Source organism: Canis lupus, chromosome 33 (assembly GCF_011100685.1).
Source record: "Canis lupus familiaris isolate Mischka breed German Shepherd chromosome 33, alternate assembly UU_Cfam_GSD_1.0, whole genome shotgun sequence".
Classification (NCBI taxonomy): Eukaryota; Metazoa; Chordata; class Mammalia; order Carnivora; family Canidae; genus Canis; species Canis lupus.
The window spans coordinates 5,820,126-5,835,674 of NC_049254.1; the positions used below are offsets into that span (position 1 = coordinate 5,820,126).

General features: G+C 38.9%; 1 long non-coding RNA gene across 1 annotated transcript in view; it reads right to left on the bottom strand.

Moving 5' to 3' along the window:
* Positions 1-3,345: 3,345 nt before the first annotated feature.
* The window catches only part of LOC119867311, a 38,282-nt gene continuing 26,078 nt past the window's right edge, over positions 3,346-15,549 (bottom strand). Inside the window, exons 2-3 of the long non-coding RNA XR_005383176.1 lie at positions 6,356-6,414; positions 3,346-5,119 (exon numbers count right to left, since the gene is read on the bottom strand). This is a non-coding gene — a long non-coding RNA (uncharacterized LOC119867311). The remainder of the gene's footprint in view (positions 5,120-6,355; positions 6,415-15,549) is intronic.

Below are 15,549 nucleotides of genomic sequence, written 5' to 3' on the forward strand. Positions count from 1 at the left end.
GGAAACTGAAGTTTAGGTTCAGGCATAGACCAAGTGTGGATCTTGTTTCTCATGCCCTCTTAACATGACTCCACTGTTCATCTGACCCAGAGTCGTTTTCCACCAAAACAATAAAACCCATTATTTTCTAAACATCTATACCTGACTAGGAAATTCAAGGGACACAAAGAGGTTACCACCCTCCTCCTATCCTCCCAGAAATAAATATTCCATTTGAGCCACCAGATTATCTCTTCCAATGAAATACTATACAGGCAGTCCCCACTTGACATGGGACTTCAAGACCATAAAAATCACAGTACAAGGGGCACCTGGATGGCTCAGTTGATTAAGTGTCCCACTCTTGATTTGGGCTCAGGTTGTGAGATGGAACCCCATGTCGGGCTCTGCACTGAGTGTAGAGTCTGCTTGAGATTCCCTCTCTCCCTCTCCTTCTGCCCCTTCCCCCTTTAAGAAACAAAAAACAAAAAAAACACCATGCAAGCAGAAGCCAAACAAGTCAATCTTAATAATCAATGTGAAAAAAATTATGATTGTTCTTTGATCTTTAAAATGTTTTGTCAAGGGCAGCCCAGGTGGCTTAGCGGTTTATTGCTGCCTTCAGCCCAGGGCATGATCCTGGAGACCTGGGATCGTGTCCCACGTCGGGCTTCTAGTGCATGGAGCCTGCTTCTCCCTCTCCCTGTCTCTCTCTCTCTCTCTCTCTCTCTCTCTGTCTCTCATGAATAAATAAATAAAATTTTAAAAAATAAATAAATAAAATGTTTTGTCAAAATATTAAATACAAAAAAAATATTAAATACTCAGTTACCATAGGTTATAAATGAAAAAAAATGTCAAAACTAATATTTGTGGTGTGCACCACAATTTAAAGGCCTAGAAACATTCAGAATAAAAGTGTCTTATTTCTCTGTACTTACCAAGAATAGTTTGAAAAGTGCTGGCCTTCCCTTCCTAATCTGTAACCTCTGACAAGGAGTGAGCATCTTTTCTATACCTGGGTGAACTCTCATGCTCTTTCTAAGTTTAAACTGTCTTCCAGCATTTTATTCTTTCTGCTGTCAATGTTGTGGAATATCCCAAGATTTGCTGTAAGTTTTTATTTATTTATTAAAGTGACTTCTACACCCAACGTGGGGCTTGAACGCATGACTTTGAGATCAAGAGTCACATGCTCCCCTGACTGAGCCAGCCCAGCGCCCACCAATGCCAAGAGTTCCTTTGATGTCAAGTTGTTGTTGTTTTACCAGCATCACTTCTGGTTCATCATAACCACTTTATTCATTCATATTAATAAGTTTGCCTTCACCAGGTTCCTGTGATGCTTGATTTTATATCTTTACTTGGCTGTGCCATGTTGGTCAAATCTGAAACTATAGCATCAGCTTTTCCCTGGGTTTCCAGCCCGCTGGCTCATTCTGTAGATTTTGGACTTGCCAGTCTCCATAATCATGTGAGCCAATTCCTTAATAAATCTCTCTTCTCTCTCTTTTCTCTCTCTCTCTCTCTCTTTCTCTCTCTTGGCTCTATTTCTCTGGAGAACCCTGCAGTTCCTACGGCTAAGTATCTGTCTCAAAATGTGGCAGTAATGACATTTCCATGGTCAGCTATTTCTTCTATAACTTCAAGTATATTCAACTAGATTTTCACTTCCAGTGTTAACCATCTTTTGTTTGTTTACTACGCTTCCATCTCTGTTGGCCAATTACATCCTTTGCTTCCTGCGCATAGACTGAACAACAGATATGCAGGGACCAATCACCGACAGACTTTGAGAGAAATAATGTGATTGCTCAGTGAACCTCATGTGCACCTGTTATTTACGCTGTTACCTGTGAACTGAAGAGCTAGCACAAAGTTTGGACTTGATGCAGTTACCCACCTTATATAATGTGGTAACTTGAAATTTGGACCGCGTTGTCAGGGGAGCGGGTGATATTTAACTAAGCCATGATGACTAGCTGTAATTTGTGCATATTGAAAGCATGCAGTGCAAAGACAGCCTGTATTTACTTTTAAACCATTTGTCTAGATGGATCATTTAGAAGCATCCACCATGAGGGACCATAAGGCAAAGGAAACAAGGTTCTCAGGTTCTTGCATCTCTGTAAAAATGCTATCATTTTATTAACTGGCATTCTTGAAATACCTGATTTACTTTCTTGACTATTTTCGTGACTAACTGGCTACTTATTGAATCACATAAGAAATGTCCAAATAGAGGCAGTGGTGTGTGGTAGAGACAGTTACTAAGGATCCACTTTCCCTGTTGTCCTTTGATGATGGTACGTCAGGGTCGGTGGGGCACGTCGCTGCCTCACTGAGGACTACAATCCTCTCTTAAAGCTTATGATCAATTCTGGCCAGTGGGTTGGGAGTAAAGCTGCTGTCTGCCGTGGCCGGGCTTGCCCTTGGAAGGAAGGGCTGTGCTCTCCCCTGGCCTCTTCTCCACGGGCTGCGATACAGATGCGAGAGCAGCAAGTGGAGCACCCACTTTGAACTCAGAAATGGGATCTGTGTGTTGAGTGTGAGTGCCAGAGCTTCACTATATGGCCACCATCTCTGGACAGTAACATCAGAGAGAATGAAAAGTCAATCTTGTTTTAACCTTTATGTGTTAGGGTCTTTTTGTTACAGACGTTTAACTCTAACCTAAAATATATATAGATGGCTCCCTGTTTGGGAATAAGCAATAGCCTAACATAGTGATATAGGGGATTTTTACACATCACATTACAGAGTGAATGGATTCTCCTCCCTTCCAACTTTAATTTAAAGAGGATAAAAGAAAAGCATAAGGGCCTTAGCATATCGTCTTCGGACATAATAAACTGAGTAGGACCTACAGAGGACAACTGATGACGTGAAGCCACCACAAATAGGACGGGTAAAATCTGCCTCTTGCAGAGAGTGAATTTGGTGTTTTCCTTTTAGTACCTTCTGTGCACTAAGGATATGAGCCTCCGTTCCTCACCAACAGACTTGTTGGATTGAGCCTTTCAATATTTAAATTGAGTTCCCAGGAGCTGTTAAGGTCTGATGAGACAGACGGTTATCCAGCAATATTTATATAATACTTTTGTGACCAAATTATCAATTTAAGGTAGGGACATTGACATGGAAACAACTTATCCTAATACAGTCCTTAAAATGTGTACATCATGAAATTTGGCTATTTTGTACACAATGATAAAATGTGTAATGCTCCTGTGTATACACTAGAGGACACTCATCTACTATGTTCTGTTTGAACAAAATTGACTACCGTTTTTCAAACCAGTGCGTAGAAGAATCACCTTGGAATCTTGTTTAAAATATGTACCTTTGGGCTGTGGAGGGGCCATGAATCTGCATTTTTAGTGAGAGACTACCTGGGAGCATGGTAAAGAGGGTGGCTTGTGGAACGTGGCTGCTGGACTTGAAACCTGCCTTTGCTGCTTGTGAACGCAAATGATTATTTACCCTATAGGCTCAGTTTCTCATCCAGCAGATGAAGTTGGAAATAGCACTTACCTCAAAAGAGGAAAAGAAAAGAGAAAGAAAAAGAGAGAGAGACAGAGAGAGAAAAAAGAAGAAAGAAAAAAAAAAAAAGAAAGAAAAAGAAAGAAGAAAGAGTGAGCACTTTCCTTTTAAGGTTGTTTTAATGAATGATTAAATGAGTTAACTTAGAACATACAACCTAATGCCTGGCCATAAATATTCATTCTGTTATTAAAGCATTATTTTTAATAAAGACATTCATTGATTTTGTTGTGGGAAGATTTGAGAAACACATGACTATGCTTTAAAGAAAAAAAAATAGCCCTTCTCCTGATACTCTGCAGCTGGGGTGAGACTTCAGGTCCTGACCCTCAGCTGGGTGATATGGGAAGGCAGGAACCAAAGGTGCAGGATGAATGGAGCAAAATAAAGCTGGTCTTCCCTGTTCTGCTAAAGAACTTGTACTTTATTCAGAGGTCGGTGGCAATCCTTTGAAGGAGGCAGAAGGTGGCACGATTGGATTTACATTTGGGATCCTTGGCTCCGCAGCAGAGTGGGGGGTGGAATGTGAAGGGGAGGCTGGAGGCCGCTGGGTGGGAGGGCTCAGGCGGTCCAGCGCTGCTCACCTTGACCCTAAGGAAGAGTCTCCAGAAAGTATTGGGATTGTTCGCGTTACTGACTCTAAAAATAACAATTTTGAACCTTATACATAAATCCTTTCTGTTTGTAACAGAGCCAAGTTTGTAATAAACCACTCTCCCTCCACGCCACCCTAGGAGTTGCATGCACTGTCGAGGATATACGGCACCCAGTAGGCAGGCACCCCAAGTTTCAAGGCAGCAGACCCTGCAAACAGGACTCAGGGGAGCTGTGCAGGCACCGAGGAAAAACTGGCCTGCTCTCCCCTCAGCACCAGAAGCCGAGAAGGGGGTACCTCTGCATCCACGAGCTGAGCCTGTGGATGATGGGGTGGATTGCCAGGAACATGGCAACGTTGCAGGGTCTGACCTAAGAGAAATAAAATTCTGGTCTATCAGGTCCCCTGCCAGGGTCGGTGGAGCTGCCAGGGGAGCAGGGGGTGCAGATGGGAGAACTGGGGCTCAGGCTCCCTCTTGACTCTGCCTGGAATTCACCACCACTGTTCTGCTACTGTCAAATTAGGAGGGTCAACACTGGGGGGCTAGGGGGGTGGAGGACTAGCTACCCGACTCTTTAATACCTGAGGAGTGACTGGGTGATTTCATGAGAAAGGAATTGATCCCTGGGGGCTCCTCTGCAAGGTCCCTTCCTGCCTGTGCACTCAGCCAAGCTTTCTATCTGGTCTCGAAGAAACGTTATCTGATTCTAAGTCTGAAAACACGCAAAATGTTAGGTAGATAAAACAGCTCTTGCCTCTGTTAGGCTCGTTCAGATTGCAGACTCATGGGGTATTATCTTAGACTGTTTAGAGATAGAACCAAATCCAATGGCTTTCAAATTTGTGTCAGTATCAGATCCCTTGAAATGGAATGTCCAACTGCTAGGTGGACAGAAAGCAGAGCTGCTTCTATCGAAGGAGGTTTCTGGTTGGCAGCGCCTCTCCTGGTTGTCATACTTCCCACGCTCTATCATGTGACTTGATTCTTTGAACCTCTAGGACCTAGAAAAGCAAAGCTATGTATGATTAAACCAATTCTTCCATTTGGTGGAGGGCAAAAATGAGTCCCAGAGAGGTAGGTATTATTTGAGTAGGGTGCAGAGGCAATGAGGGTGGGAATGCACAGAAAGAAAACTGAAGGTACTGTACACATTCATGGTAGAAAATAAAGTTTGAGGGCCCCCTGGGGGGCTCAGTGGTGGAGCGTCCGCCTTGGGCTCAGGTTGTGATCCCAGGGTCCTGGAATTGAGTCCCGCATCGAGCTCTCTCTGCCTGTGTCTCTGCCTCTCTCTGTGTGTCTCTCATGAATAAGTAAATAAATTCTTTAAAAAAAGAAAAAGAAAATAGAGTTTGGTAAGGATTTTCTTAATGGTTTATTTGGCATTGGATCAGTGGGTCAAGAAGAAAGACAAATTGAAATGTGTGAGGAGTGAGAAGGTTTAACTCAGATCCGGAGAAGAATTTCAAACTTTGGAACTTTGATGTCTCCTGCCTGGAATGTGTTTGGTGGAGTAAAGCTGATTATCTGTCTAGAGAGAATCAAAGCAAGCTTTGAATTATAGTCCTGCCTTCAAGTGGAGACCTTCAGCCCTCCCAGCCGTTAGTCATCATCATCCTTGGCATTATCAATCACCCATTAAAGGTCTTTACCAGTCAGACACAGAGGTGCATTTCCAGCCGGACACCGTGAAGGTCAGTAGTTTAGACAGAAAACAACAGGGCTATTTCCTGATAATTCATGGGGGAAGCATTACCCAGTTCCAACCTGTCGAGACTGCTTTTAGGCAATGGGCTTGAGCAATGGAAACCAGAGCAAGGCAGGAAGGCCCACAAGGACCATCAGTGGAAAACAAACAGGGCTCAATAAGCGACCCCCCCCCCCCGCAAAGTCGTCACAGACCCCAATTATATCCAGGCGCAGTTCTGAAGATTACAGAAAGTTCCAAAAATCCCATACTGCCTCACTCCACCCTGTAACTGGGACCCCTCAGCTTGGGGCAGACAGGCTCTCCTTCGCTGTCCTGCCCACCACTCCCCTGCAGTGGTGTATTCAACAAACTGCCATCTCTTGTGTTTGGGCTTGTGATGAATTCCTTCACCACCTGGCCACCGGCCCCCACCCAACTGGGATGCCCCACATTTGGTGGCCCCCTCTAAGCGGAACACCCCACACAATGCTTCTTTACTATGTTTAAAATCAAACTCAAAATTTACCTGGTCCAGAAAATGTGTACCCACCTGATTCAGTTCATCATACTTCTATTCTTAATTTATCTCACTGAACCTCTGTTCTTCACCTGAAAAGTACAGATAACAAGAAAGATTTCTCAGTGTTTTTATACGAATAAAAGGAAATAAGATGTGTTAGCTGTTTACAACAGTGCCTGTTAGGAATTATTTCAAAATGATGGCTAGTTTCTTCTCTGACATGGGTCTCTGATAGACCAAATTAATAAAATTTGAAAGAGGTTAAATTTTTCTATATCTTTACATCTTTTTTTTTTTTAATCCACTCTAATTCTGGGCTCTCTTATCTTTTATTTCTTCCCCATCTCCGCTGCCCTTCTTTTTATTCTGGAATAACTGTGATGACCTTTCATTAATATGGAAGTTAAAACTGATTTGTTAAGAATCAACGTGGAGAATGAATCAGACACCAATACCCAGGACTATAGTTTGCCTTTAGTTACAAAATTTTTAGAATTCTTTGCCTTAGAAATTCACAGCAGCGGTGTTTGTTTCTCATGACTTTTGCACCTCTAGCTGGTTAAAGAACATCTTTTATCTGTAGATAATAAATTCTAAGGCATTGACCAAGGGTAAGTATCACTGCAGATCAGCATTTGTTCAATCCAGGCCAGCCTAAAAAAATTAAGTGGATGGGCTTAACAACTGATTGAAGATTTTAGAAAAAACTGCATTAACTTGAAGACATGTCAATAGAAATTATTCATTGATAATTCAAATTCAACAGAAACTGAACAAGGGAGAGGAAAAAATGGATGGATGAACAGCTTCAGCAAGTCTCAGTTTGTGAGATAATATCAAGAAGTCTATATATCAAAAAAAAAAGATGTCTATTTATCTTTACAGTCAAAGGGAGAGAAGGGGAGGAGGGAGAAGAGAGGAAATGGGCAGAAAAAATACTTGAGGAAATAATGGCCCAAATTCCCCAAATTTGTTGAAAAATATCAGTTCACAAATATAAGAAGCTCAGCAAACATAGTATCGTAGTATAAAAACAAAGAAAACATAGCTTGGAATGTTGTAGTCAAACTAATGAGCACCAGCTAAAAAGAAGATCTCCAAAGACACCAAAGACAAAAGGCATATTTCATACAAAAAGAAAAATATATGAAAAATGGTTGACTTCTAATGGAGACCCTAGACAATGAAATTACATTCTAGAGTTTCAAAAGAAAAAGAATTTATCAACCCGGAAGACCATATCCAATGAAAATCTTCCTTAAAAATGAGGGTAAATTAAAAATTTTCAGCTAAGTAAAATGCCAAAAGAATCATCACTATTAGACCAGCAAAGACTACTTTTACTTCTTAATTTTAAAAAAGAAACTAACTGCTTAAAGCAAAAATAACAAACTATCAGTTTTTAACATGTGTTTATAAAACACATGACAACAATAACACAAAGGATGAGGGAGGAAGTACATGGGATTCTGCTGTTGTAATGTTCTTAACTTCACAGGAAGTGTCCCAATATTAACTCCTAGTAGATTGTGATAATTTAAGGATGAATAATGCGATCACTAAACACCAGTTTAACAAAAACACAAAGAGGCATGCCACAAACACAGAAGAGAAATTAAGATAGAATACTATTTTTTTTTATTGATTCAAGAGAATGGAACAAAGGAGGAACAGAGAAACAAAAACAGGTGAAAAAATAGAAAACAAACTGCAAGATGCATTTACTTGTTCACCTTGAATAGAAGAGAAATGCTCCTCTTTGTGAACACCCTAATCATTCTCACAGAATTTTTTCACATTATACCTTGCACCACAGTTATTTGTTTATAATTTTTTCTATCTTACTAGCTCTCTGAGGATGAGAACCATGACCAAATGGAAGAAGAGATGAAAACCATGCAGACCTTTAAGTTCACTAAAGATTCAGTTTTAAGTGTCTTTCACGTGACTAGCTTGCTTCCGCGTGAATTAAAAAAAAAAAAAAAGAATAGCAAAGGGTAGGTTTAAGCAATCTTTACACATACTTGTCATATTTTCAAAGAAGCTTTTTGCCCCACTGGCCACTTGGCTTAATCATTTCTACATGGTGCCAAGTGAACAAGAGGCCAAAAACTACCTTTAACCCAGATGGTGAAGAGGTTTCTTGTTGATTAAGGCCAACTCCAACTAACTGGTTGTGTGGCCACAGCACAGTCAGCAGTGAAGAATGTCACAGTTGCCTAAGCAGCCATGGGTACAAGTGGGAGAAGTAACAGCACACCTGATACGTAGCACGATCCTGATTTAGAGTGTCATAATGCTCATCTTTACTGTGACTGCAGTCCCTGGGTTTTCCAGAACTATCTCATAAATACACTGTAAATTATCAGATAATGTGTTCAAATTTGAGGTTCAGAGTATGTGATCATCATATTTATGACAATATTTTTCACATGAATGAACATGGAGTTTCCCAAAACATTCTCTAAAAGCTCATCAATTCTAATTTTTCCCACTGCTATTCTGCAAACAATAAGATGCACTTTGCTAACTTTGGTCCGAGTAAATGAACTCACTTCATTATTACTCTTGTTGTTACAAAGACTTCCTGGAGTAGTAGTTTGCAAACAAACACTTTTGGAAAAAAGTGTTTTTATAGGTGAAACTTGATGATCTAGGTAGAAGTATACTGAATGCAGTTTCAGGATTTATTGGTGTACATTCTCTTTTAGTTCCTTAATTTCCATATCATATATGAAAAGACAAAAGAAGTGAATTTGCCATTACCTACATAAATTTTTTTGAAATGAATTCATTTTCCCTAAAGCTTACTAAGAGGAAAAGCTAACCCTAAAGTCATAACCAAATGTTTTACAGTATGAAAAAATCTGAGTACCAGGAAATGAGCATTTATTCAAATGCTCTTTTACTCAGTGTCTGGTCCCATTACATATTTTAAAATCTACTACAGAAGCAGTCAGTAACTCTCAGCAGACTTCTGGTCAGAAAAGCATCACGGAGTCAAGTCATTTGGCTGACATTTCATAAGAAAAATTTACAGCAAATCTCTCTCCTTGAAATTTCATTTTTCTCCTGGGAGTCTATTCATGGGCATTTTCAAATGCTATTTGAAATCTTGTAAGCAGATGACTCAGTGTTAAAATCCAAAGTCATCCAAATCACCTTCCCTCCAAAGTATAAAACGGACAGATGCAAATATGGAAAATAACTCATTTTCACCAACAGAAGAGATTATTGAATGCAGTGTGGATTTTAGCTTTTTCTTTTCTTTTTTAAGGTTTTATTTATTTTGGAGAGAAGACAGGTGGGGCAGAAGGAGAGTGAGAGACTCCTTAAGAAGACTCCCTTCTGAACATTGGGTTCCCATCCTATGTCTTACAGTTCATGAGCTGAGCCAAAAATCAAGAGTCAGATGCTTAATCAAACAAGCCACCCAGGCACCTTGCTTTTTTTTCTTTTAACACCACAATTCTCATACTTTTTGAATGCCTATTGTATTTGAAGTCAATAGCACAGATAACTTGCTTGTGGTTTTTATATATGACTAATTTATTAAGATATAATTCACATACTATAAAATTCACTCAGTTAAAGGGTAAATTTTTAGTATATTCACAGAGTTGTGCAATCATTGTAATAAGCAATTTTGAATATTTTCATGATCCTAAAAAAGAAACTCTGTACCCATTACAGTAACTACTCATTCTCCTCAATCCCCTCTGACCTAGGCAACCATGAATCTAATTTCTATTTCTAAAGATTTTCCTACTCTGACCATTTCATTTAAATGGAACTGCAAAATATGTGGTCCTTTGGAACTCACTTTTTTCACTCAGCATAATATTTTCCAGATTCACCCATGTTGTAGTATGTCTAGTACTTCACTGATTTTATTGCTGTATTCTGTTCTCTAGCTATACCACATTTTATTTATTCATTCATCACTTGATGGCTATTTGTGTTGTTCCCATTGTTGGGACATTATAAATAATTCTACTTTGGACATTCATTTACAAGTTTTTTATGGACATGAATTTTCATTTCTTTTTTTTTTTTTTTTTTTTTTGAATTTTCATTTCTTAGTATACACCTAGGAGTAGAATTGCTGGGTCATATGGTAACCCTACATTTAACCTTTTGAGGAACTGCCAGTTCCTCAAAATCAGTTTTGGGAACTGATTTAAGAACTAGTAGCCTACAATAAGGACCACAGTAAGTTGAAAGACAGCTGCCATGGGATATGTTTCTTAAAATCCATAATGAATTTTCAACTTCTAGTAATGGCAGGTAGAATAATTTTGACCATTTGCTCCCAGAAAATCTAGATAAACTTTCTTCAAAAAAATCGAAACAATCAGAAAATCTAGACAAACTTTTTTTCCAAAAAATCTACTTGTAGATATTAGAGAGCTAACTAGGCAGTGAGGATCCTTAGGGACAAGACTGAGGAAAGGAAGGAAAATAATAAAGGTAGAACAATACAGATGAGGCTACCAGTTGGTCACTTTTCTCCTAAGAGTATATACCAACTATGGAAGAGATGAATAAAAAGTTGAGCAGAGTTTTGATACCTTCATCTGAAGGGAGTACAAAAACTAGATAATTGGGCTAATCAAGGAATGGTGGTGGGGAGGGGTAGGGCCCTAGTAAATATCACAAAGGTTAAACCATGAGAGTATAGAAATTATTTTTTTTTGAGAGTATAGAAATTAAGATTTAGTTTAGTCATATATTTTAATCCTTGATACTATATCAAAGTGAACTTGTGTTGCCAGTAGTTCTAGACACTCCTCAGAGCAATGTAAATCCACTTAAGAAGAATTCAAAAGTCCTTTGAGTCCTCTGCAAGATTAAAGAAACTTTAAACTTTAAACTCAAATATATTGGTATGCACGTCAAATGCCCCAAAGAAAAAAATAATTTTCAAACTAGATTTTTTTTTTAGGCTCCACACTGAATGTGGGACTTGAACTCATGACCCCAAGGTCAAGGGTCACATGCCCTACCAACTGAGCCAAGCAGCCAACCCTCAGACTTGATTTTAAAAATAAAACACAACAACTATAGGCTGCTAATAGTTAGTAGACCTTAGTTATAAACATATAAAAAAATTAAAAGATGGATAAAATCATAACATATAAATCCTTATGGAGCTAAATTGTTATCAGACAAAATGATTTTGAGGCAAAATCATTACTAAAGTTAAAAATAAATACTTTTAATGATGAAACAGTCAATTTACCACAAAAATATAGCTGTATGCACTTATATCATCACATTTTATAAAGCTGAAAATAGACTCTCAAGGAAAAATAACGTATCTATAGAGAGAGAGCTGTATACCTCTCCTGGTTACTGACAGAACAAACATAAAACTTAGTAAAGTTAAAGAATATTTAAACAATATGACTAATAAACACGACTTAATTCACACATACAAAACATGGAATTTAACAACAGAAAAGCAAGTGAACAGTTATTATTTACAAAAGTTGGTCTTATCCTGGGCCAAAAAGCAAGTCTCCACAAACTTTCAAATGACTGGCATCATACAGAAAATGCAGCCCACATGCAATTGAGCTGGAGAATAACAACAAGCAATGACTATAAAATCATCATGGATTTGAAAGGTATGTAATCCACTTTTTAACATTTTTTTAAATGTTATTTATTTATTTATTTTAGAGAGAAGAGGGGGTGGAGGGAAGGGAAGAGGGAGATGACGGGGGAGAGAATATCTAGCAGATGCCCTGCTTAGCATGGAGCCCAAAGTGGGGCTCTATCTCATGACCCTGAGATCATGAACTGAGCCTAAACCAAGAGTCCAATGCTCAACTGACAGAGTCACTCAGGCACCCTGGTATGTAATTCATTTTTAAATAATCCATAGGCCGAGGATTAAAAACAATAGCAGTCTGGAATAGTTTGAGCTGAAAGAACATGAAAATATGCTATATCCAAATCTATGGGATATACTTGAAGGGGTCCTTAGAGTGGACTTAAATAGCCTCGGATGCAAATATAAGAAAAGAACCAGGCTGAAAATGAATGATCTAAGCATTCTTGTCTACAAGTGGGGAAAAAAAAAGCAACTTAATCCTAAAGAAAGTAAAAGGAAGGAAATCATAATGAGCACAGAAAATGATGAAATAGGGTCAGCTGAGTGGTTCAGTCAGTTAAGTGGCTGCCTTGAGCTCAGGTCATGATCTCAGGGTCTTGGGACCAAGCCCTGTATCAGGCTCAAGGCTTCTCCCATTGCCCCTCCTTCTGCTCATGCTCTCTCTTGCTGCTCTCTTTCTCTCAAATAAATAAATATCTTTAAAAAGAAAAGAAAATGATGAAATAGAAAAAAACAAAATTCAACTGAAAAGATTTACAGGACCAAAGTTGTTTCTTTGAAAAAAAAAAAAAAAAAAAAAGCCACCCCTAGTGAGACTGATAAAGAAAAAATAGGGGCAGCCTGGGTGGCTCAGCGGTTTAGTGCTGCCTTCAGGCCAGGGTGTGATCCTGGAGATCCGGGATCAGTCTTCCTGCAAGAAACCTGCTTCTCCCTCTGCCTGTGTCTCTACCTCTCTCTCTCTCTCTGTCTCATGAATAAATAAATAAAATTTTAAAAAGAAAAGAAAAAAATAGAAAACACAAAGAGATCATAAAAGGAATTAAAAACAGACAATAAAGGGGATCCCTGGGTGGCTCAGGGGTTGAGCGCCTGCCTTCCGCCCAGGGCGTGATCCTGGAGTCCTAGGATCGAGTCCCACGTCGGGCTCCCGGCTTGGGGCCTGCTTCTCCCTCTGCCTGTGTCTCTGCCTCTCTCTCTCTCTCTCTCTGTGTCTCTCATGAATAAATAAGTAAAACATTAAAAAAAATAAAATAAAAACAGACAATAAAGATAGGGTTCTATAAAATTCTGAACACTTTTACGCCAATGGATTTGAACATTTATATGGAATTGACAACATCAAAATCAATACAATTTTCCAAATACAACAAAAGAATTAAAAATAGGAATAAATCTCTTTAATTGCTTGATCCAAAATTTAAAACCTTTCCACAAAATATTCCAGGCCCAGTAGACTTCAGCAGTGAATATTACCAAGTACTTAAGAAGTAACACTGATCTCACACACTCATTTTTCAAAAAGTGGAAATATTTCCTGACTCATTCTATGAGGCAGCAAAACCCTGATACCAAAACCCTGCAAGGACATCATGAGAAAGGAAAATTTCAAGGTAACTGCACAAATCAACACAGAGGCCAAATTTCTGGGCAAAACATTAACAAAGTCCAAAAATACATAAAGAGGATAATTCATTGTTAGGGGCACCTGAGTGACCCAGTTGATTGCCTGCCTTTGGCTCAGGTCATGATTCCAGGGTCCTAGGATTAAGTCCTGCATCTGGCTCCCGGCTTGGTGGGGAGTCTGCTCCTCCCTCTCCCTCTACCCCTCCCCCCCTTTTGTGGTCTCTCTCAAATAAATAAAATCTTTTTTTAAAAAAGGATAATCCATCCTGAACAAGTTACATTTAGCTGAGAATGTAAAATTCCTTTAAATTTAAATATTAAACAACATAATTCACTACAGTAACAGAATAAAGGAGAGAAACCATAAGATCATCTAAACAAGTGAAGACAAAAGCATTTAATAAACCTTAACACTTATTCCTGATTTTTTTAAAAAAAAACCTCTTTGGTACTGCTACTCTGATTGATGGTTTCTTATGAAACTAGACATAAAGGTACCAGATGATCCAGCAATTGCACTCATGGACATTTATCCCAGAGAAATGAAAACTTACATTTGCACAAAAACCTATACATACATGTTCATAGCAGCTTTATCCATGATAATCATAAACTAAAACAATCCAGAGGTTCTTCAATGTGTGAATATTAAACAAAATGTGATGTATCTCTACTATGGAATACTAGTCAGCAATAAAAAGGAGTGAACTACAGTATTTATATATGAAACAACTTGGATGACTCTCCAAGGAATTATTCCCTACTCACATCTCTCTACAACTACAGCCTGGAAACGTTCTCCTGTCTAAAGGACCCATTTGATTAAATGGAGCCCACTCAGAAAACCCAAGATAGTCTCCTCATCTCAGTCACATCTGCAAAGTCCCCTTTGCCATGGAAATCTCCGCAGTTAGGACACGGACATCCCTACAATGCCATTGTTCTGCCTACCATAGTCAAGTAGGCCTCCCTAGGTAAAAAGAAGAAACATCCTTCACCTCTAATGATCACAATCAATTCCAGATGGACTGTAACTCCAAGAATAAATAACATTTTGGAGGAAAATATAGAAGAACATCTTTATGATATCAGGGTGGTGATATCATAACTAGGACACAAAAAAACACAACATAAGATTGGGAAATTGGTCTACATTGAAATCAAGAACTTTTTTTCATTAAAAGATCCTATTAAAAAAGTGAAATGTAAGCGACTGAGTGTTGGGGAAGATACTTAGAACACACATCATCAATGAAGGGCTGTGCCAGTTTTGGTTCCCCTGAAAGCAGAGCCTGGGAAGAAGACTGGGGTCCAAGAGTATGTGTTACACTTTACAAAAATACAAGTTAAGGACATCCTTCCCCTCCCCCTGAAGAAAAGGCCTTAAACGTAATCGTTAACATTCATTAAATGCTTTGTACTAAACTCTGGACTAAGCATTTTGTGTATATTAACTCAGTTAGGGCTTAAATGATGTGCCCAAGAAGTGGGTTCCTTTATGGTTCCCGTTGAGGAGGAAGCTGAGTTCAAAGTAGTTAATGTCCTAAAGCTACTAAATTTTGTTTGTGAAGGCAGGGATATTGTTGTTTTTGTTTACTGCTACATTCCCAGTGCCTAGAAAAGTGCCTCTTCACTGAGTCAAGTGGCAAAGACAGATTCAAATAGACGCCGTTACTGGTAAAGACTTTATTCTCAACCATGGCACAAGACAACTCGGGATGTTTCTCATCAATTTCATATCTCCTATTCGAGTCCAGGCTATGAGAACAAAGATAATAAAAGTACATGAAAATGAAAATTAATTTAAAAATCTCATCAGTTAATCTAGATGACTTAGGAAAAAAAGGCAGATGGGAGAGATCAAAGACCTGAAGAACGTTTTAAAATAGTTCTCTCCCCCACTCGGTGTAAGATTGTATACCTGTCATCGCCAGTCACCATGTAGCCCCTGCCAATGAACTTCACGGACGATAAAAACTCA